Source organism: Sminthopsis crassicaudata, chromosome 2 (genome assembly GCF_048593235.1).
Source record: "Sminthopsis crassicaudata isolate SCR6 chromosome 2, ASM4859323v1, whole genome shotgun sequence".
In the NCBI taxonomy this organism is placed as follows: Eukaryota; Metazoa; Chordata; class Mammalia; order Dasyuromorphia; family Dasyuridae; genus Sminthopsis; species Sminthopsis crassicaudata.
Genome location: NC_133618.1, coordinates 524344021 through 524371191, shown reverse-complemented (window position 1 = coordinate 524371191; position 27171 = coordinate 524344021). Strand labels below are relative to the sequence as shown.

Sequence of the window (27171 nt, the reverse complement as noted above, 5' to 3'; positions counted from 1 at the left end):
TTAATGCTATTTGCCTCAGCTTCCTCATCTGTCAAATGAGCCAGAGAAGAAAAATCACTTTAGTGCAAATCACAAATCACAAAACACCAAAGGGCATCATGAAGAGTCAGAAATGATTGAACAACAACAAAACTATGGTAAGGAGGAGTTGTATATAAATTTTATATAGGAAGCATCCACATTGATGAAATGATTGATTTTTTGAATAATTAAATTTTTGAATTTATGTTATTGAGTTTTTATAAATATATATCAAAATAACTAAAATTCAGTTACATCCCCAGGGACAATTAATTTATAAAATATTCTTTTTTTTTAAGCACTGAAGCAAAAAATAATGACTGTTTTGTAAGACTGAAGTGTGTACTGTTTGGATATCATAGTCACATTCCAATTAGAATAACTACATTCCATCTAGCAATAACACCAGTGTCTCTATCAGAGAGACCAGTAAGAAGGAAAACATTCTGAGAGTTACTTACAATTAGGTTTAGCTAAAAAAACGTGAGCTACACATTTCCAGGTGTTTTCTTTTTAAGGAATATTTTATAGTCCAATCACATAGACCATTCATATTTTGGAGAGTATAATAATAACTCCAATTTATACATCACTTTAAGGTTTGCCAAGCACTTTTTCACTCTGGGAAGTAGGAGAATGAAAATAGTATTTCTATTACTGTTACTACAACCACCCTTTTAACAGATGAGAAAACTGAGGCTCTAGAAGCTTTACAGATTTAGAGTTAAAGGGACCTTAGAGGTCACCTCCCCTGACTCCCCCACTCCCACATTTTACAGAAGAAGAAAATGTAAGTACAGAGAAGCTATATGGCTTATTTATTTAAAAACATTATGCTGAGAAGGAATCTATAGGCTTCAGCAGATTGCCAAAAAGATTCATGAAAGAAAAATAAAACTTAAGATTTCTATATCCCAGGTATCACAATACATCTTTGCAGATAAAAAGACAGAAGCAAATCCAGCTTAAGAGAATTGTTCATAGTCATATAGCTAGTAATTGTCAGAGATGGATTTGCTACCAGATTTGTCAAAACTTCATGTCCAGTGTTTTGTTTGTTTGTTTGTTTTTTGTTTTGTTGTTGTTTTTGTATACTCCATTGTCTTTCTGATATCAAAATAGTTCCATGAAGTGAGTTTTAGGATTATTATTCAAGGTTAGACAAGGAAGATACTGGCTTTATGAGATGTGCCAAAAACAAAACACATGATAGTTTAAAAATAGAAAGAAAGGGATACCTGGAGTGAGAGCTAAAGATAAATTTTAACTACTTCATAAATTTGTCCAGTGCCAGTGCCAGTGCTTTTTTTCCCTCAATTTATTCTCTATTTTAAACTTAAAATTATTTTGTAATACTTTTCAATTTATCCCCTCTCCCTTTTTGTCTCTACCTTCTAGCTTCTCTAGCTTCCTTTAAGTTTCAGCTAGAAAACTACCTACTTCTAGAAGTCTTTTCCAGTTTTCCTTTATCTTAGTCCTTCCCCACTGAGACTATTCTCAATTTTTTTGAAGTACCATTTGTTTATACATAGTTATTTTCAAATTCAGTCCTCCATTAGAATATAAGCTCCTGGAGAACAGAGACTGTTTTTCCTCTTTCCTTTGTATCCAGTGTCCAGCACATAATTCAGTTCAATCATTTTTCAGGTGTGTCAACTCTCTGTGATCCCATTGGGGTGGGATATTAGATATTAGAGTTGTTTGCCATTTCCTTCTCCTGCTCATTTTACAGATGAGAAAACTGAGGCAAACAAGATTAAGTAACTTGCCCAGGTTCACATAGCTAGGAAGCATATGAAGCTGGATTTGAACTTGGGAAGATGAATCTTCCTGATTCCAAGCTGTGCTGTATCCACTGTGCCACCTAACCGTCCTGGTGCATAATAGATACTTAACAAATGAATTCCTCCATTAAGCAAATTTTAAAAATATCCTTTAATGTATATTATCACAGTCTAGCAAAAAACAATTCCCTTTAAAGGAACTATGTGTGCAAAAATGTTTATGGCAGCCCTTTTTGTAAGAAACTGAAAACTGAGTGGATGTCCATCAGTTGGGGAATGGCTGAATAAGTTATGGTATATGAATATTATGGAATATTATTGTTCTATAAGAAATGATCAGTCAGCAGGCTAATTTCAGAAAAGCCTTGAGAGACTTAAGTGGACTGATGCTGAGTGAGTAGAACCAGTAGATCACTGTACACAGCTACAGCAAGATTATACGAAGATCAATTCTAATGGATGTGGCTCTTTTCAACAGCAAAATGACTCCAATGATCTTGTGATGAAGAGAGCTATCGACACCCAGAGAGAAGACTATGGGAACTAAGTGTAGATCACAACATAGCATTTTCACTCTTTCTGTTGTTGTTTGCTTGCATTTTATTTTCTTTCTCATTTTTTCCTTTTTGATCTGATTTTTCTTGAGCATCTTGATAACTGTGGAAATATGCATAAAAGAATTGCACGTGTTTAACATATATTGGGTTAGGATGGGGGGACAGGAGGGACAAATTTGGAACACAAGGTTTTGCAAGTATGAATGTTGAAAATTATCTCTGCATATGTTTTAAAGACAAAACATTTTAATGAAAAAACTCCCTTATTAGTCATGTTTGAAAATTTATATCTTTTTCTGTATTTTAAATTTATTACCTCTATTAAGAGGTGAGCAACATACTTCATATTCCTTCTTTTGGTTTCATGGTTCATCATTATCTTAATCGATGTTTTAATGTTTTTGAAAGTTGTGTTCCTCTACAATGCTAAATTGCTTTCCTAGTTCTGCTCACATCACTCTGCAAAAGTTCATATTTTCCCCACTTTCCTCTGAAATTGTCCATCTCATCACTTTGGATAATAATATTCCATTACATTCATATACTACAGTTTGTTTAGCCATTCCTCAATAGGTTACTCCCTTAGTTTCCAATTATTGGCTAACATGAAAAAAGCGAATACAAATAGTTTTGTTTAAATATATCCTTTTCCTCATTTTTTAATTTCTTTGGGATATAGGCCTAGTGGTATAGTGAAGTCAAATGGTATATACACATAAACACACACACGCATACACATACACACACACACACACACACACACACACACACACGATTTGATAACTTTCTAGGCATAATTCTAAATTACCTTCCAGAATGGTTGAACCAATTCATTGCTCTACTAGTGTACCTGCTTTCCCATAACTTCTCCAATATTTACTATTTTCCTTTTTGAGCATCTTTCCAAATGATAAGTATGAAAAGAAAATTCAGTTGCTTTAATTTGCATTTCTCTAATTTTTAGTGATTGAGAATAGAGATTGCATTTTTCCATATGTCTATTTATAATAATTAGTCATAAATCTTCATGATTTTTTAGTGGAATCAGAATGATGACAAGAGTCTTCTATCTGCTAACCGAACAAAAATGCCTTTTTGAGAGATAGCTTTGCTTTCTTGATATGGAGAGTGGGAAAGAAATGATTCTTCTTCAAGGTTCTGCTTTGACCTTTGTTGTTTCAGAATCAGATGGTTCTCACAAATCAAAAGCTTTCTTGAGCTTTAATCACAACTTGTTGAAGGAATGACCCTGCCTGTACAGTGCCTTAGCCTGTCTTTCTTGATCAGTTGATATTGGCAGCCTAAGCCTTTTCTTTAATTGTGAAATAAAAGGCATTTTAGCCCAGTGGCCTGTTGACCTGACTTTTATGAAGTCCAGATACCAGCAAAACAGATGGAGGAGATACTTTAAACTGAAGGAATTCTTAACTTGGTATCCAAGAAGATAACTTTTTTCAGTATACTTGTTTCCTTTCATAGTCCTGTGTGTTTTATTTAGCCTCTGGCTCCTCCGAGGATCCTGGGACTCACTATATAAATGCTAAATGTACTTTGCACTCCAGATCCTAGTTTATAGCTCAGAAGTGCTACTTTGTGATTTACCATTTCCAGTCATCCAGGTAATTGACATCACCAGTGCACACCACCATGCCTGGCTCAAGGACTTTCAAAACTTCTAATTTCAATTTGCCTTCGGTGCAAAGTGAATTTAAGTGAAAGAGATGGAAAACTGATAATTGGTCCAAAGCCACTGCTGTCTGTGAGACTTGCAACTGACTCAAGGAGACAGGCATATCTGATGGGGCTGACCTTGTTGTTTTCCAGTCTAGGAAAGCTGCCCTTTACAGTTAAGTTGGCCACAGCGAGGTGCAGATGTCCCATTGCTAGCTGTAACTTCGCTGGTTTAAAATGAGAGTTTTCAGTTTGAATTTTGCCTCAGGTGTCTATTATAGAGAGTCTTGAAACAGATATTTTCAGTCATGATTTCACAATTCCACAGAATTTTAGAATTGGAAGGGACTTCAACTGCTATCTATTCCAAGTGGAAAAGAGGGCAGTTAAGTGCTACAGTGGATAGAACATAGTGTCTGTTTTGGAAAATAAGGACTAGTTTCTACGGTTTTTTAGGACCCTAAATCTATCATTAGGAGAATAAGCATGATTATGGAGAGAAGTATCCAAACAGATGACATTATAGATTTTAATCAAAACAAAACAAAAACATATACATATTAACATATATGTATGTATAAGTGCATGTTATATTTTTATTTTTAACATATTTTAATTTTTATAAATTGTACATAAAATAAGTATAAAATCTATTTTGTATATTTTATTTTGTAAATTTCATATTTTTATATATACATGTACATACAAACATATGTTTTGTACCATACAAAATACTGTGGCTATACAGCTATAATTACAGCTCTAAAAAAAATGCTTGGTGTTTTTTTTTTCCTCCCCACTCTCCCTGTCACACTCATCCATCCATTTTATTTTTTTCCCTTTAGAATAGTTAATTTACCTTCACTCTTTTCCTTTTTTAGAGCCAGGAATCCCATATACATCTTAAACCAGTAAAACATTAATAGTTTATAAAGTAATTTCCTTGAAACCACACTGCAAGATGTATCATTTTCCTTTATTTTTGAAATTCTGAACTTAATGGCCATCAACAAGAACATATGTTCAAACAAACAACTTTTTAAAAATTAATAAAGCTTTTTATTTTCAAAACATATGCATAGATGATTTTTAACATTCACCCCTGAAAAATCTTGTTTTCCAAATTTTTTCCTTCCCTTTTCTCCACTCCCTCCCCTAGAAGGCAAGTAATTCAATATAGGTTAAACATGTGCAAGTCTTCTAAACATATTTTCACAATTATGCCGCACAAGAAAAATCAGATCAAAAAGGGAAAAAAAATCATAAAGAAAACAAAATGCAAGCAATTATAAAAAGAGTGGAAATGCTATATTGTGGCCCACTCTCAGCTCCCACAGTGCTCTCTCTTGGTATACATGGCTCTCTTCATCATAAGACCATTGGATCTGCCCTGAATCATCTCATTGTTGAAGAGAGCCAAGTCCATCAGAACTGATCATTGTATAATCTTGTTGTTGCTGTGTATAATGATCTCCTGGTTCTGCTCATTTCACTCAGCACCAGTTCATGTAAGTCTCTCCAAGCCTCTCTGTATTCCTCCTGCTGGTCATTTCTTACAGAACAGTAATATTCCATTACATTCATATACCATAATTTATTCAGCCATATTCCAACTGATGGGCATCCACTCAGTTTCCAGTTCCTTGTCACTACAAAAAGGGCTGCTACAAACATTAATAAACAAGTTTTTAAGTATAATTCTAGTGAAAATTTACTGCTTGCTTTTGTACATCCCTTTATTCTTTTCTTTTTTCAGATTTATTTTTTTAATCTGGATCTGTGATTTCATTGGTGCATTGACAATGAAGAAGCATCTACTATCAACATGGGTCAGATACAGTTCTGCAACTTACATTTAAAATTTAAATGTTGCCTGGGGTATTGAGAGGTTAATTGACTGGTCTGGGTCTATATAGAGAATATGTATCACAAGCTGCACTTGAACCTAAGTCTCTAGATTCCCAATGCTACCTTATCTGTCATAGCAAGAAAGGATTGTGCAGTGCATAGAGAGCTGCCTTTTGTAGGAATAAAACCAGGTTTCAAATATTGACTTTACTACCTATTAATGACTTTATTCCAGATCATATGGCCCAATGTTTGTGACTTTATCTCTCTATTCTCTAGACAATTTTCTAAATTTGTAGTTACAAAGGTGCCAATTTTCACTGGAAAGGGAGAATTCTTCCTTCCAGGAGTTCCTTATGTCAGTGAAATAACACATCCAGGTCATATTCTAATTTTATCTTCATGTTACAGATGAGAAACTTAGTTTTTGAAACATTAAGTGCTTTGTATACAATCATGAAACTAATGATAATAGCTGATGTTAATATAGTGCTTTCTCTGTGTCTGTCTCTGTGTCAAGTGCTTTACAATTATTATTTGATTGGCACAAAAATCCTTAGGAGACAGGGGCTACAATTATCCCCATTTTACGGATGAGGAAGCTGAAGCAAACAGAGATGAAGTGAAGGGTCACGCAGCTAGTATCTGAGATCAGTTTTGAACTCAGATCTTCCTGAGAGACCTAGAGCTCTCTATTCCCTGGGCCACCATTTGCTTCTATAATAGTCACAGCAAAAGTTAAAATCCAAGTCACCTCATTCCAAATCCACTACCCCTTGCACCCTAGGACACAACTAGTACTAGAAGTGATCTTTACTGCTTTTTTTCAAACTGGACATATACTTGTTTCAGACTGGACATGTTGTTTGATCTCTCTGGATTTCAGTTTCCTGATTTGTAAAAAATGAGGTGTGTTTGGACATTACATGATCTCTAAGGTTACTTCCAGTTCTTAATTTCATAAACCAAGCTTGATAATAAAGGGTAGAGGCAGAAAAAGCCAAGTTTTCAAAGAAGGACATTTCCAAAATAAAAATAATCATCATAATGAACCAGATTTAGTGCTCTTGTGGCTAAAGAGGAAAGACCCATGGGGTGGAGTCCTTTTCTAAACTGGATCTGAAATTAGAAGGAAGAGTGACACGTTTTCTGCTGTTGATATAGTAACGCCCAGTAGTCTGAGGTCCTCAGTGAGAACCACAACCACAACCCTCCCTAGGAATAATTTAAGCTTTCAGAGTTGCCTGGGGGCCACTGGAAAATAATGAAATTGTTTGCCTAAAATAATAGCTACTTAAAGTTCAAAGATAGAACCCAAACCCAGCCGGGCTTCCTAATCTAAGACTAATTCTTGCGCCACTATACCACACCTTCCATTTTATTCTTTCTTTCTTTTATTTTGGGGGGATGGGGCAAAGGTAATTTAAGTAACCTGCCCCGCGTCACACAGCTGGAGGTCGAATTTGAACTCAGGAAGATAAGATAAGCCTTCTTGACTGCAGGTCAGACACTCCATGAGCTGCTCCACCTAGCTGCTCCTCAAACTTTTTTTTTTAATTTCCTCCTCAATTTTAAAAGCAAATCATTAGGCTGGTTAGGATCAGGTCTGAAAGGCTCTAATCTAATCAAGCTCCGGAAGAACCACAGCAACTTCTTTTTCTAGCCGGGTTTGTAGCATCTCAGGCAAATCCACGTGCAGAGAAGGTTTATCTCCTCAACCCCACAGATCCATTTCCCTTCTGACTCCTCCCTCCACGAGGCTCCTCCCACAGCCCCACTGCTCTGTCTAAGTACATCTCTTCCTCGTTACAGCTGGGAGCCTCGAGGATCTGGCAGCTTCTTATTTCTTGGCTTTCTTCGCTTGCCCAGACAGAGCTTCCTTATCTACGATACCCAACCTGGTGAGTAAAAGATTTCAGTTAAGTTCTTCGACTGAATGAATCGGGGCTGAATTGAGTTGTCGAGGACTGTTTTGTACCCCTCAAATCTGTGGGGGATCTCTGGATCCCAAGTTAAGAAGATGAGAAGATTTCTGTGGCTTTTGGATTATATATTCAGAACATCATAATGATTTTGAATCAGTAGCTTGGGCAATCAGTAATTTTGGGGAAAAGTAAATTTGGGGAAAAAGCTTGGATAAAATAAAGCAATCTGGTTTTCTTAGTTGAGCCGAACTTCGTATCTACTATGGCATGTATTGCTGCTTTGCATTTTCGCGAGAGGTGGATAGAACTGGAAGATATTCATGTCCCATACTTGTGAGAAAACGGATTTAGGAAAAGCAGTTCGAAATTGTCTATTGATTAGTTTATAGGCAAAAGTGACGACAGTCATCTGTGATAAATCCTTCGCATGAAAATGTGAGGATGGGACTACATTTGTCTGGAGAGGCGATTGGGCAGAGGCTTGGGTGAAATCCCTTGTTCAGATTTCAGGTTCCCAAGTTTCCGAGGCTAACTGGTATAGTGGAGAGAAGGCTGAAGTTATAAAGAAAACCTGGGATGAAATCCAGCCTCGGGAACATTCCGGGATCCGGCTCACTTAACCTCTCAGTGTCTCATACAGTTTGAAGATAAATTGCCAATCTGCATTGCTATAGGATATTTCCATAATAGGAAATTTGTACAGGTATGAAAGTCCTCATCCTGATTAATTGCAAAAACGGCGGATCTTTTAGAAATGGGTTCAGCTTTCCAATGAAAAGCATTCATTGATCTCCTGTCCAAGGGTTGTAGCTCTGGGTTTGGAATCAAAAGACCTGAATTTGAATTCAGACTGCCAATTACTGCCTTTTGTATATAACCTTTTGTAATTTGTTTGGGGTGGGGGTGAGGCAAATTTCTTAAGTGTAAAATGAGAGGATTGAACTTTCTAACTCTATAGTTAAATGACCTTATGGCTAATTAATTTTGCCAAATGGGTAAGGGTGGAAATAAGCATTTATATAGCCCCTACTGTGCCAGTTATTGTGCTAAGTACATTACAGATATTTTCTCATTTGATCCTCACAACTCTGTGAAATGGGTTCCATTAATCTGATTTCACAGTTAAGGAAACCTGGGCAAACCGGTTAAGTGACTTGTTCTGGATCACAGTGTCTGACGTTAATTTTGAACTCATATCTTCCTGACAAGTTTAGAGCTCTATCTCAACCCTGGAAGTTTTCCTTTTCAAGTATGAGCGGTGGGAGCTGAGTTCTGGACCAGTTACTTATGAAAGTAAAATCATAAAAAACATTATGGGGAAAATGTGCTATACTAACTTATCTAAAATAGAAAACTTGTGGTATAGAAAAGACTTTGGAAATTACCTGATTAACTCCCTCCCCCCCCTTTTTTTAATCCTTTTTTCTGAAACTGAAGTTTAAAGGAGCTAAAAAGGGACTATGTTCCTTAGTTCAAATCTGGCCTCGGACACCTACTGGCAATGTGATCTTGGGCAAGTCACTTAACTCTTTCTGCCTCACTTTCTTCATCTAAAAAATGACCTGGAGAAGAAAATAGCAGACCACTCCAGTTAGTATCTTTGACAAGGAAATCTCAAATGGGGTTATGAAGAGAATAACAAGATTGAATAACAGTGATTCATACAACTACTAGGATGTTAACTCCAGTCCCCTATGCAAATTGCTATCTCATCTGTAATTTTGGATCTTAGAAAATAACCTGGGGACCCTCAGAGGTAATGAAGTAGACCAAAGCCCCTAGAATGAGAGAGAAATTAGAATCCAGTTTTTCTTGACTCTCAAATGGAGTTCTTTTTTCTTCTCTATTCCATGCTGTATCTCTAGAGAATTTATTGCCTTTATTTCTCAGAAAAGCAACAAGGAAAAGGGAAAACACAGTAGGATGATGGATTCAATCCCAGGCTGCCACTTGAACAAGTCACCCCTCTCCAAACATTAAGTTCCTGCACTATGAAGTCTTGGATAGATTATCTCTAAAGTTCTTTCTAGTTCTAACAAATAGCCTATGATTCCTTCCATCCTGCATTTGTTCTCCCTCATGCCAGTTACAGCTGGAAGGATAGAAAAGGGCATAGCATTCCCCTTACAATTGTTTGTACAATTGTCTTCTTCATGAGGATAGTCCATGCTCATGAAGGCAGTAACTATCCATTCTTCAGGATGAGGGAGACTACATTACTTGAAATTTATTTCCATTGCATCGACCTCATTCTTTAACACAGTGATCTCACATTCCTCCTTCTGGAGGAAGGAAAGCTCTCTAAGGAGAGGTGCCTCCCTGGCACATGACCCTGAGAAGCAGCTGTTGTATAGTTACTTATCTATGGGGCTGAATCTGACCCATGGACCAGAGATTGTTGACCACTGGGCTGAGGTTCCAAATTAAGCAAACAAAAAATCCTTTTGATGAGGATTAAAGGAAAAATAAGTAATGATTTGGTCTTTGGTATTGACTAATAACAGGCTCTTGATTTCAGGTTATATTCTTGCATTAATATAAGTGCTTTTTGAAAAACGAGAACTATGGAAAGCTGTACCCTAGAAGAATGACTGGTTCCTTAATCTTCAGTTCTATTGGGAAAAAAAATCCATTTAATAACAACAAAAATATCTAAAATTAAGAATGGCTGTTATAAATATTAGCTGTTACTGTTATAAAAAATTTTTTTGTGAGCTTGAAGATGGAACATTAGAAAGAATGCTGGAATTGGATTCCAGTAACCTTGGTTAATAGCTCAACTCTGCTATTTTGTACTCATGTGGTCCTAGGTACAGCAATTTAATTTCCTCTTTAACATCCCAGTTTTTTTCACCTGTAAATTAGGGGCTTGAACTAGAAAATCTTGAAGGCAGAGGCCCTTACCTTTATGTGTGTGTGTGTGTGTGTGTGTGTGTGTGTGTGTGTGTGTGTGTCTTACAATCTAGTGAAACCTAGAGAACCCTTCTTAAAATGTTTGCAAATGCTTAAAATTTTATGTACATAGTTTACAAAGGAAACTATATTAAGATTGTTATAAATTTTTAAAAATCAAGTTAATGGGCCTTGAGTTCAAAATCCATGATTATCTTTTCTAACTCTTAAATTTATTGTACTCCTTTGTAGAATAAACAAAACCCTTAAACTAATATTGCCATAGAATTTTCATCAATGCCATGCTTATATTCCTATACGGCTTTTTCAATGTCCAAAGTAACTTCATGTCCATAACATACAAAATTTACCTCCCATATATCTTTTTTTGGGGGGTGGGGATATGGTAATCAGGGTGACTTTCCCTATGTCACACAGATGGTAAGTATCCAATTTGAATTTAGGTCCTTCTGATTCCAACCCAGATGATTTTATCTACTGTACCACCTAGCTGCCCACCATCCCATAAATTCCATGATGTCAATCAATCAGTAAACATTTGTTAAGCACTTTGCTAAGCATTGAGATTACAAAAGAAGCTAAAATTTGCAATCATATTTGCAGATCTGGAAATTGAGAAACAAATCATTTTAAGGACATGACTGAGGTCATATAGCTACATAGATGTTTTAAAGAATCCTCTGGGAATGAAGTTTCTTTAAGAAATCAGCCTTGTTATAAAAATAGAGGGGAAAAAAAGGGAAGGAAGGTAGCCAAACTATGCATAATTGTAGATGGTGAAAAGCAGCCTCTTGTGTCACACAGCTCCAGGGCAATGTTCCAGCCAAGCCACACAGGTTCTGTTTGACCCCGGGGTCCACATTGGGTAAAAATGTGAAGAGAACAATGTCCCTAACTCTTGCTCTTTTACCTCCCAGGTGGTTATGTGACCTTTCCCCCTCCGTGGTGTTCTTCCGGCCCTCGGTCCTAGCAAACTTCTCTTGGCCTGATTAATTTAAGAGTTGTTGAATTACACCCACCACACATTTACATTTTAAGCTTTTATTTAATTGTGGAATAATCAGATTAAAATAAAATGTTCCCACCTTTTCCAATAGATATAAAACAGTGGGGGGTTAAAGAGAGGGAGGTCATAGGACTGATTTTGGACTACAGGAAGACCCGAGTTCTAGTTTCAGGGCCACAAGATAATACAGTGGGCAGAGCACTGGGTTTGGAATCAGGAAGACCCTTCTTCCTGAGTTCAAATCCAGCCTCAGACACTAGTTGAGGGATCCTGGGTGAGTCATTTAATCCTTTTTGCCTCAGTTTCCCCATCTGTAAAATGAGCTGGAAAAGGGATGGCAAACCAGTCCAGTATCTCCACCAAGAAAACCCCAAATGGGGGTCAAGAAGAATTGATTATGACCGAACAACAACAGGAAGTTCAAGTTTCTGACCAGTGCTGGCTATAGGACAAGTTGAGTGATGTCTTAGAGCTCTGGGCAGTTTTCTGAGATTTTATTACTGTGGATCTGGGGAGAGGAGGGATCTCCCTATTCTGAAGAGTTATTGTACTTGTACAGAATTGAGAGTTCCTGTACTGATGGAATCATTGGTCCAGGGTTCCTCCCTCCCCCATATGAAATATGAGGAATGGGGAGGAAGGATTTGAGAAGTAGAGATGATTCCTTCCTCTCCTCTTTCCTCCAAGGGAGAGGGAATGTAAATCTAGCTTCTCCTGGTCCTGGTGTAAACAGCTATAGGTTTGGAATCCAAGGATCTGAATTTGAATCCTGCTTTTGCTGTTGATTACCAATGTGACCAATGTGCTCTCAGTTTCCACATCTACAAAATAAATGACCTTTGAATTTACTTCCAGGTCCAAATCAGTGATTTGGGGACTTAGCATTGAGTGGCAGTTGTGTTCTAGTGAACATGATAGGCCAACCAAAGACAAGCTACTTTTAGGATGTTAACTTGTGACCAGGAATAGCCACATTTGTAATTTCTATAGATGTATTTTTGAAATAGATCTTTAAAACTACAAATTAATTCTATGAGCGATTTTTTAAAAATGTTTTTTGGGTTATCCCTGTCATACCTCCAGCAAAGGGAGGCAGTAAATCCAATATTACATTGTGTCATCTCAATGTCAATAATTGTCTTTGGGAATTATAAGAATCCTGACATGCAGCATTTTTACTAGACATTACTTCCTTAATTGTGTCCTAATAATCATGGAGGGGGAACGTCCCTGGGGGGAAATGGTAGGCTGTGTTATTGTCTTACACAGCAAGAGTTCTGGGAATAAATTCACCTCTGGAGTCCCTGTAAACCTATTTTGTGCATTTTGTGCTACTCTGTCCCTTGGTTGGTTTAAAAAAAAAAAAAAAAAAAAGACTTGATATTTCTTTATTAAAGGCAGTTCAATTATAACATAAAATAGGCCTCCTTGGTTATGGTGAAAGTTGTAGATATCAGAATAACCCTGTCACCTACTCTGACTTTCAAACTAATTGAAGGTTAAGAATATCTTACCCTTGGTGTCCCAGCCAGTGAGAATAAATAAGAGAATCAGAGAATGTTTGAATAGAAAAGAATACAATGTCCTCATTTTACATAAGCTAACTAAGGAAGGTGGAATGATTTGCCTAGAGATACACAGACAGCTATTTAATAACAGAATTAAGAATTTCTCTCTCCTGGCTCCTTCTTCTCCAGCTTACCCTCGCCCCCCATGTTCTTTTCAGTGCCATTTTCTTGATAATATGGATATATTTCAGTGGCTCAAGTGCTTAGCTCCTAGGGAACATAATCGGTTTCTAGTAGAATATTATAAATTTCTGTGTTAATTTTTAAGCAGTATTATTTTCTCAAAAATAAAGTGTTTTAGTAAAAAGATCTTAGGTGATCACCAAATTTTTCTCTTCAATATTTTCTTTAGTTCAGAAATATACCCTAGAACTCAGATAACTGACAAGTGATTGTCCTATATCTCTTTTCCTCCTCCCCTATCCTTTTCTCTTTTTTTTTTTTTTTTTTTTCAAAGCCTATTGCTTCCCCATCCTCAGTCACTTTGCATCTCTTTGCAAATGAACTTGCTCACTCTTCATGTTAGCAACAATGTCTTAATTAGACTGGGAGGCCTGTGAGGTGCTTCCTTGGCTCTCTGTCTTCCAGCTTTATACTTTCTCTTGGTGATTTAATCAGTTCCAATGGGTTCAGTTACCCCCTCTTTGTAAATGTCTTTATCCAGCTTATCTGGTCTTATGTCACCAATTATTTTTTATCTATCTCCTCCTAGATTTTCTGTTGATAGCTCAAATTCAGCATATCTTGGAGGGAATTTCTTATCCCTGAACTCCACCCTTTTTTCTCCATCACCATCTTTGTCATGGCCACTACCCTCTTACAGATACCTAAGTTTATACTCTTGGGTCATTCTTAACTCTGTTCTCCCTCAGCTCCTATATCCTATTAGAGTCTTGTCGATTCTACTTCCATGCCATGATATGTCATATGAGATGTTCCCATCCAGACTGTTTTCTTCACCCACATGGGCCTTTGTCACTTTGGGCCTATTGCAGTAACTCCTAATTGGATTCATTGAATCCCAGGTTCTTCCCTCTCCAATCCACTCTCCACCAACAGCTGCCAAGTTGATATTTCTAAAACATGGGCCTGACTATGTCATTCCTTAATCAATAAACTCTGGGTCTTATTGCTTTTAGGATTAAATGCAAAAGTCATCCTCCTCTGTCTAGAAAGAGCTGTTACTGGAGTAAAGAGCTGGATTCTGGTTCTATTAACTGCTCAGTATCTGACAGATTACTTTTAAACTTACAAAATTCTTTATATACATTAATTATCTTAATTGACTCATGTGCCCATCCTGCGATGCATCCTAAGCATGTGCATTGTCAGACATGGCCAATGTGTTTATTTTGTTTGTTTTATTATAAAAGAAGGATTTTTTTGGTTGGGGAGAATCAGTAGGATCTGAGTAGTGTCAGTAAACCATGCACCATGAGCTCAGCTCTGTGCTGTCTCCCTTTAGGGAAGCTGAACTTTCCTCTTACAGGTGGTGCAGTGGATAGAATACTGGGCTTGAAATCTGGAAGATCTGTATTCAAATTTGACCTCAGATACTACTGGCATTGTAACTTTTAATCTCTTAACCTGTTTGTCTGATTTCTTTGTTTATAAAATGGGGATAATAATAGTACCTACCTCTCAGAGTTGTGAAAATCAAATAAGCTCACAGTATAGTGCCTGATACATGGTAAATACTAATGTTCTTGTGACTAGTATTTTTATTCATAACTCCTCCAAAAGTCTTGGTGAGAGCTGTGGGAGTGGTGGGATGGAATCCTCCTTAGTTAGGAGCAGCTCAGGAATCCCTTGGTTCCCTGGGGCAGTGACTCTTAAATGTCTGTCCCTCAGTATCAGTGTTCAGGTTAAAAAACCAGAGCAGAACAGGCCTGAAAGCCCCAAGGAGAGAGCCAGCTCTGCAAGCCTTTGGCCCAGGGGTTAGTCGTGCTTGAGGAGCCATGCCTTCTGGCCCAGGGCATGCCCCTTTCTCCTGCTCCCATTGTGACAGCGATCCCGTCGATGAATCTTTGTACTGAGACATACCATGTCTGCAAAACTTGCCAGTGGGGGTAGAGGGGGAAGTTGCCTTGATGGTACCCATCTTAGATATTCCACTATATTAGGGCAGCATTTAAACTATTCATCTCTTTTATATCATTATTGATCACTAACTGTACACCTATTTTTCTAATTATTTACTTACTTTTTTTGTTTTGTTTGAAAAGGCAATTGGGGTTAAGTGATTTATCCAGGGTCATTTGATAAGTCTTAAGTGTCTGAGGTCAAATTTGAATTCAGGTCCTCTTCACTCCAGGGATGGTGCTCCATCCACTGTGCCATCTAGCTGTCTCATTATTTACTTGCCTTGATGACTTTTTATGCTATTACTTATGTATAAATCACTATTGGTAATATGATGCAACCTATTTATACCCACCATGTTTCATTGCTTTCTGAAATCTTGATTTTTCAGAGATAAGTATTTCTTGCTTCGTATTCATATAATACTTGGATAACTCTGGTATTAAAGAGATGAGTTTTTGTGTCACAGAAGCATATTGTGAAAGTGCTATATAATTTTCCAAGAACACTCCAAGCTACTTTCTCTTTTTTTCAATTCTACACCAAGCTCATGAAGTGGTTGATTTTAAAAACTGAGAAATAGATTTAAAAAAAAAAATTAAGTCTGATTACCACCATTTCTTGGATTTGTTTAAATATTGTAAATAGTTGTCATAATGAGGAAACCAAGAGACAACTTAAGAAGCAAACACTTGATCTGTTTGCCAAATAGGGAGTCATAGTACTTAAGGGCAACACTAATTTATATAAGCTTATTTGCAAACCATTTTGAATGAGGATGGTAAAAGATTGACCAATATTAATTCATAAAACAGTGAAAAGAGTAGAGGATAAAGGAAGCTTGGAGAAAGCCTGGTAGGGGATTTAACTAAACCAGACTATTCCAAAAACATTTATAAATGAAATGGGAATCAGTACAGCTATGTAAAATGAAGTAGGTTTTCAAGCATTTCTTAAAGTGAGCTCTCCTCATCATCAATAACAGTGGAATCACCACATTTGAATTTTACTACCATATTTATTGCCAGATATTCCATATAAGGAAGTAAAAATGGCAATGAAGATGAAGAGTAATCTGCCTTGTTAAAAGTCCTAAAAGGAAAAAAAAAACAACTCTTTGACTGGGGGTTGGACAGGAGTATGGTGGATGATCACTTTATCTATAATTTAATTTTAGATCATTGACTGGGGGTCTGAGAAGCAAGACCCACTATACTGCCTCTTGTTCATGACAGAATTATCGAAAAATTCCAACCTAATTGGGCAGTTGACTTAATTCCATACAATTTCCTCTCCCAGATTTATTGACCCTTACAAATAATAGATGACCAGATCTACAAACTATTATAGTAAATAATACACAAACCAAACTCTACCACATGAGAATTTCAATTCAAACCTTATTGGACCATCAGCTTAATTACATACAATTTCTTTTTCCAGATTTGTTGACCCTTGTAAATAATAGATGACCAGGTCTACAAACTATTGTGGTAAATAATGCACAAGCCAAACCACCAAATGAGAATTTCAGTTCCAACCTTACTAGACCATTGACTTAATTCCATGCTTTTTCCTTTCCCAGACTTGTTGACATAAATGGATGGCCAAACCAACATAATATTGTAGTAAATAATATTCAAACTAAAGTCACATGAGAATTTCTGGTAGTCATCTTTCTACAAAATTGTCCCTTCCCCTATGCTCAATAGATGAGAATATCCTAGGGAGAGTTCACACATTTTCATTGTGGATTGGTGATTTAAGGGAGAAAAATTTTCCATCAAAAACAATAGTAAAGGGGCAGTTAGATGGTGCAGTGGATAGAGTTCAGTCCATGAAGTCAGGAGAACCTGGGTTCAAATGTGACCTCAGAGGCTTAACACTTCCTCTCTGTGTGACCTTGGGCAAGTCACTTAACCCAGCTCCTGGAGAAGCTGGACTGCATTTTGAGTTCATCTCTGTAAAAAGAAGCTGGATGTTTTCTATAGTTATAAGAAAGTTATTTCTCAGTACACCAGCGTATATCTTTCTGAAGTATAATGTTTCCAGGAAAGACAATTTCCAGGAAGTCCATGTGCTGGTTTATGCTTGTATACTTTAGATCAGATCACAGTTAATGGTTTTTTCCCTGTGATATCCCCACAAGCACTGTCCAATTCCTTTGGACTTTAGAGTCCAGAGTGCACAGGCAGGGAAAAGGATAAGCATTTATAATGCACTTATTATGTGCTGAGAGCTATATGCTAAGAACCTTTTACTAATGTTATGTCACTTGGTCCCCATTTTACAATTAAGGTAACTGAGGCAAACAGTTTAAGTGACTTGTCCCAGGATCACAACCTCCTAAGTGTGTGAGGTCACATTTAGACTCAAAGCTTCCTAACTCCAGGCCCAGTGCTCTTTCCATTGTACCACCAGCTGCCTTCATATAAATCTGAAGACTATTTTAGAAATTTTGTTCTGCTGCACTGACTGGTAACATACTCGAATTGGCAGTGCTTTGATGCAGAGCAGTGATACTGTGAATTTCCAGCTGTGGGCTATTCTGAAGGTATGGGGTGAATGAAATTGAACAATGCTATCTTTCTATGTTTGCAAAGAGTGTTTCATATTTGTTCTTTCTATTGTATGTAACATTCTCATTAGCAACTGAACATGTTTTTGAAATACCAACCAACTGCACGGAATGGTAGAACAAAATCTGCAGGTGCAGAATTTCATTTCTCTACTTTAGGCTAGAGAAGGTAGCGTAGCTTGCATCTGCTTTGTAGCACTGCAGCGAGACAGTCCTCTGTAGGGCCTGGGATCACTTCTACAATTGTCTTTTTTGTTCCATTGAGCTGTTGGGCTCTGATGGAGGCCAGGCAAGCAGGCAATTTGATTTATCACAGATGTGATACACATTTCTGTTGAACTTTATTCATAGCACATGAGTTATACTGGGAGGTCTCTTTCCCACATGTGAAAAAGACCTGGAGATTTTATGCAGCTCTTTCTGAGGCCTTTGTATAAACCAAACCATGCACGTGCACATTCATTTCTAGAGCACACAGTCCTGGAAGAGGAAGGAAAATTAGCAGGAGAGGGAATGAAATATTGTCAACTGGGTTTAAATTGTAAAGTTGGAAATAGAGATCACAGTTAATTACCAAATTGGAGGGTAACAGCTTTAGAACTAGAAAGGACTTTAGGGGGTCATCAATACCCTTATTTTTTGTTATTTAGTCATTTCAGTGTGTCTGATTCTTTGTGACCCCAGTTGGGGTTTTCTTGGCAAAGATATTGGAACAATTTGCCATTTCCTCCTCCGGCTTATTTTTTAAAATACATGTAAAACTGAAGCAAACAGGATTAAGTAACTTGTCCAGAGTCTAGGATTTTAGACCAGATTTGTACTCGGGAAGACTGTTTCACTTAGCTGCCCTATTCTGACTTTAGAGAAGAGGATGACTGAGACCCAAAGAAATGTTTTGCTCAAGTTCACACTCAAATCAGGTAGAAGAGATGGAATTTGAACCCAGGTCCTGGGACTCCAAATCCAGCACTCATACTTGCTCTCTTGGCTCTTTCAGTAATGGCTCGCTACGGTATGATTTCAGCAGCAATCAGACACTATATTAATGTGCCCTATATTAATGTACCTCCCATATAATATGTGTAGGCTTCTTCATTACCCAGTTTGGCCAACACCCAGAGAGAGACTACTCCTAGAAGTCTCTTTGTATTAATAGCATTGAACAATTAATGGGATGATGATGCAAAGCGGTCCTCCACCCAAGTCCTATTCCAATGCCTCATCTTGGCAGGAAGGTATGATGATAATGTGAGATATTCTGCAGCTCCAGCCCCCTTCCAAGACCTCACTTTGGCAAGAAGGTGCATTGCTTCTCAAAGGCTAGTGCTCCAGGAGTACAAGCTCTGCCTGGCCCTGCTAGGATAAAAGGGCTTCCAGCATGGGGAAGTATCCTGGATAAGTGTAGAGGAGCTCACCCCCTGGTTGGCTAACAGGAGATGCCTTATTGGGTCACAGCAACCCAGGAGTGCTTTCTGGTAAGGCAGTAAGGGGAAGGGGTCACTATTTGTGTTCATGACAGTCTGACAAAATGATGTATTGTTAAAGGCTGAATTGGTTAATGGCAAAAAGAATTCTTTTGACAGATGCTGTGAAATTCTCTATTTTGAGATGTACACAATTAGTCAGTAAAAAAGCTAAGTGGTTAATGGACTTCAGTAGTGGGGGAAGGAAGGTTTTTTGCATGGTTATTGTGGTGTTATTGATATTGGTGTTTTTCATGTGTTCAGAAAGGTTTACTCTAAAATGAAAGAATATTGAAAGATTACATTTTAAAAACTCTATCATTAGGCTTATTTGTACATCACTAGATCCCAAAGGAAATGCACAAAAATGTATAAGAGTCCCTTAAATGTATGGTCAATATAATAAGTAGTCAAAAAAGTTAGTGAATGTACAAAATAAGTGTAAAGCTATATATTACTGATTATAAATATGTAAACTATAAATGATTATAAATATTTTGAATTTAAAGGACAAGAGTGAGCTGGAGTAGGTGGAGAAGAGCTTATGGAGAAGATGAGATGTGAGCCTGAACACAGAAGAATTTATATAGAGGAAAGATAGGGAAAGCATTCCAGGTAGATGTGGCAGCCTGTACTAAGAGAATGAATGTGCTTTAGCCTTAATTGAAAACTAAGATATAATGAAATAAGAGGTATTTCTAAGAAGGACCCCTGTCTCTGAGAAATTTGAAAAGCAAGAGAATGTGCTTATAAACAACATAAATCCATATGACAAATGACATATTATTGGACATCTGTGACTTCATTAGTGTGCATATGCCCTCTGGCAATATAGCTTGCATCTATCCATAGCTGTGATATCCTTGCACAGTCTTTCTAAAGGTCTATGGACGGTTTCTCTGCCCCTACATGCTGGAGTTCTGTTGATAGTATAGGGCTTCCATCCTTGAGTGGTGTATCTCTAATCTCTTATTCTTACTAAATGATCAGCTCATCTCCTTTTCCAACCAAGGTGTCACTGATTGCATCTTTTATGCCACTTTTCATGTTCAAATCATCATAGGTAATATGTTGCAGCCTTCTTAGGACCACTATGTATCTTTCTGTTGTTTGGGACACTTGTAATTTAGAGGTTTTTTTTCCTCCACAGATCATGCTATTCCATGATTGCATATAACATCACTAGGATATTTATTTTAAAAAATAAAAAAATATATTGATAAAAACATTTTATTGCAGGTGGTGCTTGGGTTTGTTAAGAGTACTGTGGTTTTTTCACATATAGTCCATTTAAATGCCTTTGATGTATTCAATTCTGGCCCTAATTGTATCACCTTTTTGTAGTGCTTATCCAAGATGTGTGTTCTGATAGATTAGCTTAGTGGGCTAGTGTGTCAAAACCTGGGCAATATACATACTTATATACTTTACACTTTCTTTCCTGTGCAGCTGAGGAGCTGATCTTTTTTGAGGTGCTTCAGATCACACTAAGGAGGGAGTGCCCAAAGCCTTTCACAGCTTCATGTAATTAACCTAATATCCACAGTTAGGAATATAGAAAGAATTTCTCCATTTATAAGCAATTTTTCTTTAAAAAAAAAAAAATCACAAAGGACATCATCTATGATTCTGTATGATTACTTTTTTTGTAGGAGCATACATTTGCTTATTTTATTATTTGCTTGATATGGATACTTGAAAGATCATTGAACATTGTGATTTCTGTGGTTGTAGCTATCATGCAATACATATATAAACTTAACATTTGTGGAAGGCATATTGGAGGAATGGCCTTTAAAGGCAAAATTTGCTCAATTTATTTTATTTTGTTGAGCAATAGATAATAGGCACAATGGGTAATTTTATACTTTTTTTCTCTTAGGGAATTCTGTGAAGATGTGGCCTGCTGCAGAAAATCATGTACAGGTTAGTGACTTTGGCTCAGATCTGTATGGAGAATAATTATAATAGCTTTATACAGAGCCTACTACTCAGCACAATGCTGAGTACTTTAGATGGTGGATCTCTTGAACTCTGAAATTCTAAGTAGCCAGAGGCTAAACTGCTTAACTGCACCTGGCACCCAAAAGGTTGCTTTTAAAATTACATTCCCTTCTGTACAGATTTTTTTTCTCAATAGTATTTTATTTTTCCAAATACATGTAAAGATAGTTTTCAACATTTCATTTTGGTAGGATTTTGAGTTCCAGATTTTTTTTTTCTTCCCCTTGACTTCAAGCAATCTGATATAAATTATACATGTTCAGTATAGATTTCTAATGTTTATTAGAACCAGGAATGATTTCTACCATCAGCAACCACCACTTTCTTTGTAGTAGTAATAATTGTTGAGTTGTTGTCATTTCAGCTCTGTCTGACTCTTTGTGACCCCATTTGGGGTCCTGCCAAAGATATCAGAGTGTTTTGCCATTTTCTTCTCCAGCTCATTTTACAGACGAGAAATTTGAAGTGAACAGGGTTAAGTGACTTTTCTAGGGTCACACAGATAGTAAATATCTGATTCTAGATTTGAATTCAGATCTTTCTTTCTCCAGGCTTGGCACTCTTAACTTAGCTACCAAATAATAGGTAACTCTTTATCACATTAATCCAGTGCTTTCAGGTTTCAGGTTTTATTTGAAGACATTATCTCCATTTACCTGAATAGGAAACTAAAGCCTTGAGAAGTTAATTCACACAGCTAATATTATTAAATTCTTCCAAATCAGAAGCAGGATTTAACCCTCAACCTCTGACTCCAAAGCCAATATCCTTTCACCCACACCTTGAAGAAGCTTCTTTCAAGAAAGATGGAGTTCAATTGCAAGGGTTTTTACATTGTCAGTGATGAAAATGGATAAGAGATGTTAGCAGATCTGTTCTAATTAATGTCACTTTGTTGTCCTCCTTATAGCTTCATTTGCATATACTCTCAATATGATCTAATTTAGCTGGAGTTTGTGCTAAAATTCCCTGCAGATCATTTCCCCCTTTGCTTCCTTATGCTGTTTTGTGAAGCATTATTTTTCAAAATCTCTTGTCATTCCCCCTTCAGAATTCTGCAGATATGTTTGTGCTATAAATTGCTGTTGTACTTGTCTGCCATATATCTAAACTGAACAAGATCAGCCCTTTGCTGGATTGTCCAGTTTTTGGATTGTTAAGGCAACTTTCCACTTTTCAGGAATAATGAGAGAGCTTTACAATCAACTCTTTTACATAATTTATTTTCCATTTTTTCAGTCAACAGCTTTTAAAAATATATGAGGTTGGAGTTGTTGTACTGATATCTAATTTGGTGTATTCATCTTTATCAATCAACATGCATTTCTTAAATGTTCACAATGTGCCAGGCCTTGTGCTAGGTTACAGAGACAAAGGACAAACAGTCTCTCTGCTTTTGAGGAGCGTAGGTTCCATAAAGAAAGCTATATCTGAATTTTAAAATATATACAAACTAAACATACAGTAAATTTGGTACCATGGCATTATCATTCTAGGGGGGAGAGGAAAGATCCACTCCTTGTGGATCAAGAAAGGCAGTATGTATGAGACAATGCTTGAACTAAATTTTAAAGGAAAGGAAGGATACTTAGAGGCAGAAGGAAGGAAGGCATTTCAGAAATGGCGGAGACTATGAAGAGACAGAGAGATAAGAAATTGGACTTTATGTGTTAGAGTGGACAAAATGTCCAATTTGGCCAAATAGTAGAGTTTATAAAGGGGAGGAAAGTACTGTCAAACTAAAAAGGTAATCTATCCACGATTGTGGTGGAAGGGAAATTACTGCCTAAGAAAACACATGGTCTTCTACGAACCCTTTCTGATTCCCATTCTCAATTGAGTAGTCTGTCTCCAATCCTTCCTCTAAGGCTGATTTCTCCCTCCCTCCCCCCCAACCCCAAGTTATTTCTTTTGGTTTCTCTCTCTTCTAAGGGAGGGGGTGTTTCCTTGAAGTTTAGGTGAAGAATAAAAGGACTTTTTGAGGTACCTCAACAGAGTTACTTCCTCTCTACTTTCCAGTCCTTCTTCCCCTACCATACTTATTGTTAACTCTTTTATTTACCTAAGGAAATCCAGGAGAGTCTGGATTAATAATGATATTATTAGAAGTTAAATAATACAGCTACAACCATACCATTCTCCTAAATTCCAGTTCTCTATTAGATAGAACAGTGGGAAGAGTACTGGCTTGGAATTCAGAGCTGGGGGAGCTAATATGCTTTCTTTCTTTTTTTTTTTTTAATTATAGCTTTTTATTTACAAGATATATGCATGGGTAATTTTTCAGCATTGACCCTTGCAAAACCTTCTGTTCCAACTTTTCCCCTCCTTCCCCCACTCCCTCCTAGATGGCAGGTAGACCAATGCATGTTAAATAATGTTAAAGTATATGTTAAACACAATATATGTATATATATCCATAGTCATTTTGCTGCACAAGAATTAATATGCTTTCAATAAAAGTCTTCTTGATTTATTTTGAGCCCCTAGCTAATATCCCAACTATTTAGGAGTTGCTTTCTGTCTTTGTTCAGAGCAAACCATAAGTTCCTTCTCTATGTCCTCTTTTAATCCTCCCAAGAACCCACCCACCCACACAATGAAGTATATTTGAGACAAAGAGGCTTGTTTTCAAAGACATGTGGCCTATATAGAAATCAACAATTTTTTTTTTTTTTTTTTTTAAATAGGAAGTAAGCACACTGAGAAAGCTGAATGCCAAGGAGATAGTAGGGAGATAGGAGTTTCTCTATTGCTGGCCTTTGCAAAAAGTCCGTTCTCTTTCTATCCAGGCATTTTTGTAAACTTATAAAAGATCAGCTGCTCCATCAGTGATTATATCATAGTTACTTTAGCGGCCCTGGGAGCCAGCTGCTCTCCCATCCATCCTATTCATCTCTTCTCTAGCCAGTGGAGAAGTCACATTGTCCCATAGCTGATTGCTCATGTCTTACTTCTTTGCTGAGATTATCTTTCTCTTCTTTAGGAGGATAGGATGAGGGAACTAGCTGTCTTTTTTAGGGACAGTGAAAACCTCCAACTGTTCAGGATATACTGGTGATTTCCTGTGCTACAGGATTCTGTCTAGCTGTGTTCTTCATTCCCTCTATAAAAAGAGGAACTACAGTAATTTTGGAGTCAGTTTGTAAAGGATTTTAAATCCCAGCCAGAGTGGTTTTTGTTTGATTTTGCAGGTCTAGATCTATGGAAGGGATTTCAGAGGCGTCTAATCTAATCCTCTTGTTGTTTTTGAATTATTTCAGTCATGTCTGGCTCCCTGAGATCTTATGTAGAGTTTTCTTGGCCAAGATACTAACTGGAGTGGTCTTTGATTTCCATCTCCAGTTCACTTAACAGATGAGGAGACTAGGGCAAATTGGGATAAGTGACTTGCCCAGGATCACACGATTAGTAAGAGTCTGAGATACTATTTGAACTTAAGGTCTTCTTGAATACAAGCCTGGTGCTCTAACCACTGAACCATCTAGTTGCTTCTCATTTTATAGTTGAGGAATTTTAAGACCCAGAGATTATTAATGCATCAGATGTGGAATATAAACCCAGCTCTGAATTCAGAGCTTAGTACTCTTCCCACTGTTCTAATAGAGAACAACTGGAGTTTAAGAGAACAGTATGGTTGTACGTGTATTGTAGAAATATTATTTTGGCTTCTATATTGAGAATGAATTGGAGAAAAGATACAGAACTAAAATGCCACTTAGGAGGCTATTACAATAGTTCAGGAATAACAGATGAGAAAGGCTGGAAATAAAGTTAGTGGAAGGAAGGGGATAGATGTAAGAAATGTTGTAAAAGTGTAAGTCTGATAATTGCATGAATATGATGGTAAAGACGATGGTGAGGAAGACTCATTTGACTTAATAATCAGTACCTTACTGACCAAGACAGATATTTTTAGGACTTTATTTATCTTTGGGAAATGGAGCTGAGCTTTTAATCTCCCTTCTTATGTTCTTCCATCCTTTGCAAATTATAGGGACAATATTGGTTAGAGACAATTAAAAAAGACTTCATCTCACTTTGCTCAAAAAAAAAAGTTGTATCCTGATACAGTTCAGTGGTCTTTCTACATTTATGACTAGTGTCTTCTAATTTTATTGTTAAAATGTGATATATGTAGGTTGTAGACTTTTAATGGACTTTTAAATTGGTCCCTCTGATTTTGCACTTTTTGGCAGGGGCTGTATACTTCCTTGTTCCTACATTTACAGTGATGTCAGACTTGGAGTCAAGAAGATCTATGCCTCAGTCATTAGCTTTGTGAGTAAGTCATTTAACCTTATTTGCCTCAGATAAGTAAAATAAACAGTATATTTGCTAAGAAAATCCCAAATGGGGTCACCAAAAGTTGGACACAATTGAAAAATAACCACAGTGTTTATGTAATTTAATGCTTTTTCAAGTTCTTCATCAAGTTTCTCTGTTAGAATCATGCTATATTGGAGTTGTCAAAGCTTCTAGTATAGATCAAGAATTTGTAACCTGAATCTGTGAAATTTTTTTTGATATAATTGATTTCCTTTGTATTGCTGTGTATTTTATTTTATGTACTTAAAAACATTCTGAGAAGGCATCCATGGGCTTTAACATATTCTGCCAAAAGAATCCGTCACAGTAGCAAGATGAAGAACTAGACCTAAATTTACAGATAAGGAACCTGAAGTCCAAAAAGAAAGTGGTTTGACTAAACCAAGATAAACGAAATTATTGAGCCTAGATTCAAACTTATGTCTTAGACTTAGACCCATAGTCTCCAAATCCACTGTTATTTTCTTATCATGCTTCTTTTTATCTTCTCCAACAATTTCATGGCTGTTTCAGCCATCTTTGTGGGTTTCTCTTTGCTCATTGTTCATCCACAGCATTTCAAAATGAGATAACAAGGTATCCCAGGGAATGATGGTACTTGTTTTGCCCCTCTCTCTGTAGCAAGAGTGTCAATATAGATATAGTTTGGTTCTGTTGGTTGAGTGTTGGTATACCCATGATACCAAGAGTTCAATTAATATTTATAGATGGTTTAAAATGTGATTGGTAGGCCTTTCTGCCATCTTTTATTTTTTATTTTTTTTTTTTTTATCCTATCACTGTGGAAGCAGAGAAAGGTTAGAAAAGACTGGGTGTTATTTTATATTTTTGTTTCTCTCTTGAACTGCCATGGACCAAAAAAAGTGATCATCTAGCATCATCTTCTGATGAGTATCTTTTTTTTTTTATCCCTATCATCAGTCAATTAACAAACATTTTTTAAATGCCTACTATGTGCCAGACATTGTGCAGTGGAGATTACAGAGATTAGAAAAGCAGTCTCTGCTTTTGAGGAGCTTATAATCTAATAGAGACAAAGAGGACCCAAAAGAAAGCTTAAGGGTGAGGAAGAGAGGAGAAGAGGAGAAGGAAAGAAAGGAGGGGAGCTTTTACTCCACCTTACAATCAGAGGAGCAGAGGATGCTGATAGACCAATGATGTATAAGTAAAAAATTTTGTAAGATGAAGATGAGAAGGTAACATGAGACATGAAGGGAAGGTAAGACCAAAGAGAGCACCTGGATAGAAAGTGAAGAAGTTGTCCTGGATGCTCTTCTTTAAACTGTTTTTCAAATAACAGATACAATCTGTTGCTGGACTGTATTTAAAGTAATCTTTTCAGTTTTAGTAGGACCTATCAGAACCTTTATTCTACTGGCATCTCTTTCCAAAAGGCAGGCAGTCTCCTCTTGCTTCAATGAG

At 36.9% G+C, this 27171-nt stretch overlaps 1 protein-coding gene across 4 annotated transcripts in view; it reads left to right on the top strand.

The window, feature by feature from the left end:
- The first annotated feature begins 7668 nt into the window (after positions 1-7668).
- ATOSA (atos homolog A) overlaps positions 7669-27171 on the top strand; it is a 113865-nt gene continuing 94362 nt past the window's right edge. For 2 of the 4 annotated variants that reach the window (XM_074294537.1, XM_074294542.1), the window contains exons 1-3: positions 7669-7782; positions 21299-21342; positions 25620-25705. The gene's annotated coding sequence lies outside the window, so the exon portion shown is untranslated. The remainder of the gene's footprint in view (positions 7783-21298; positions 21343-25619; positions 25706-27171) is intronic. The other 2 variants (XM_074294538.1, XM_074294541.1) reach the window with 2 other exon arrangements.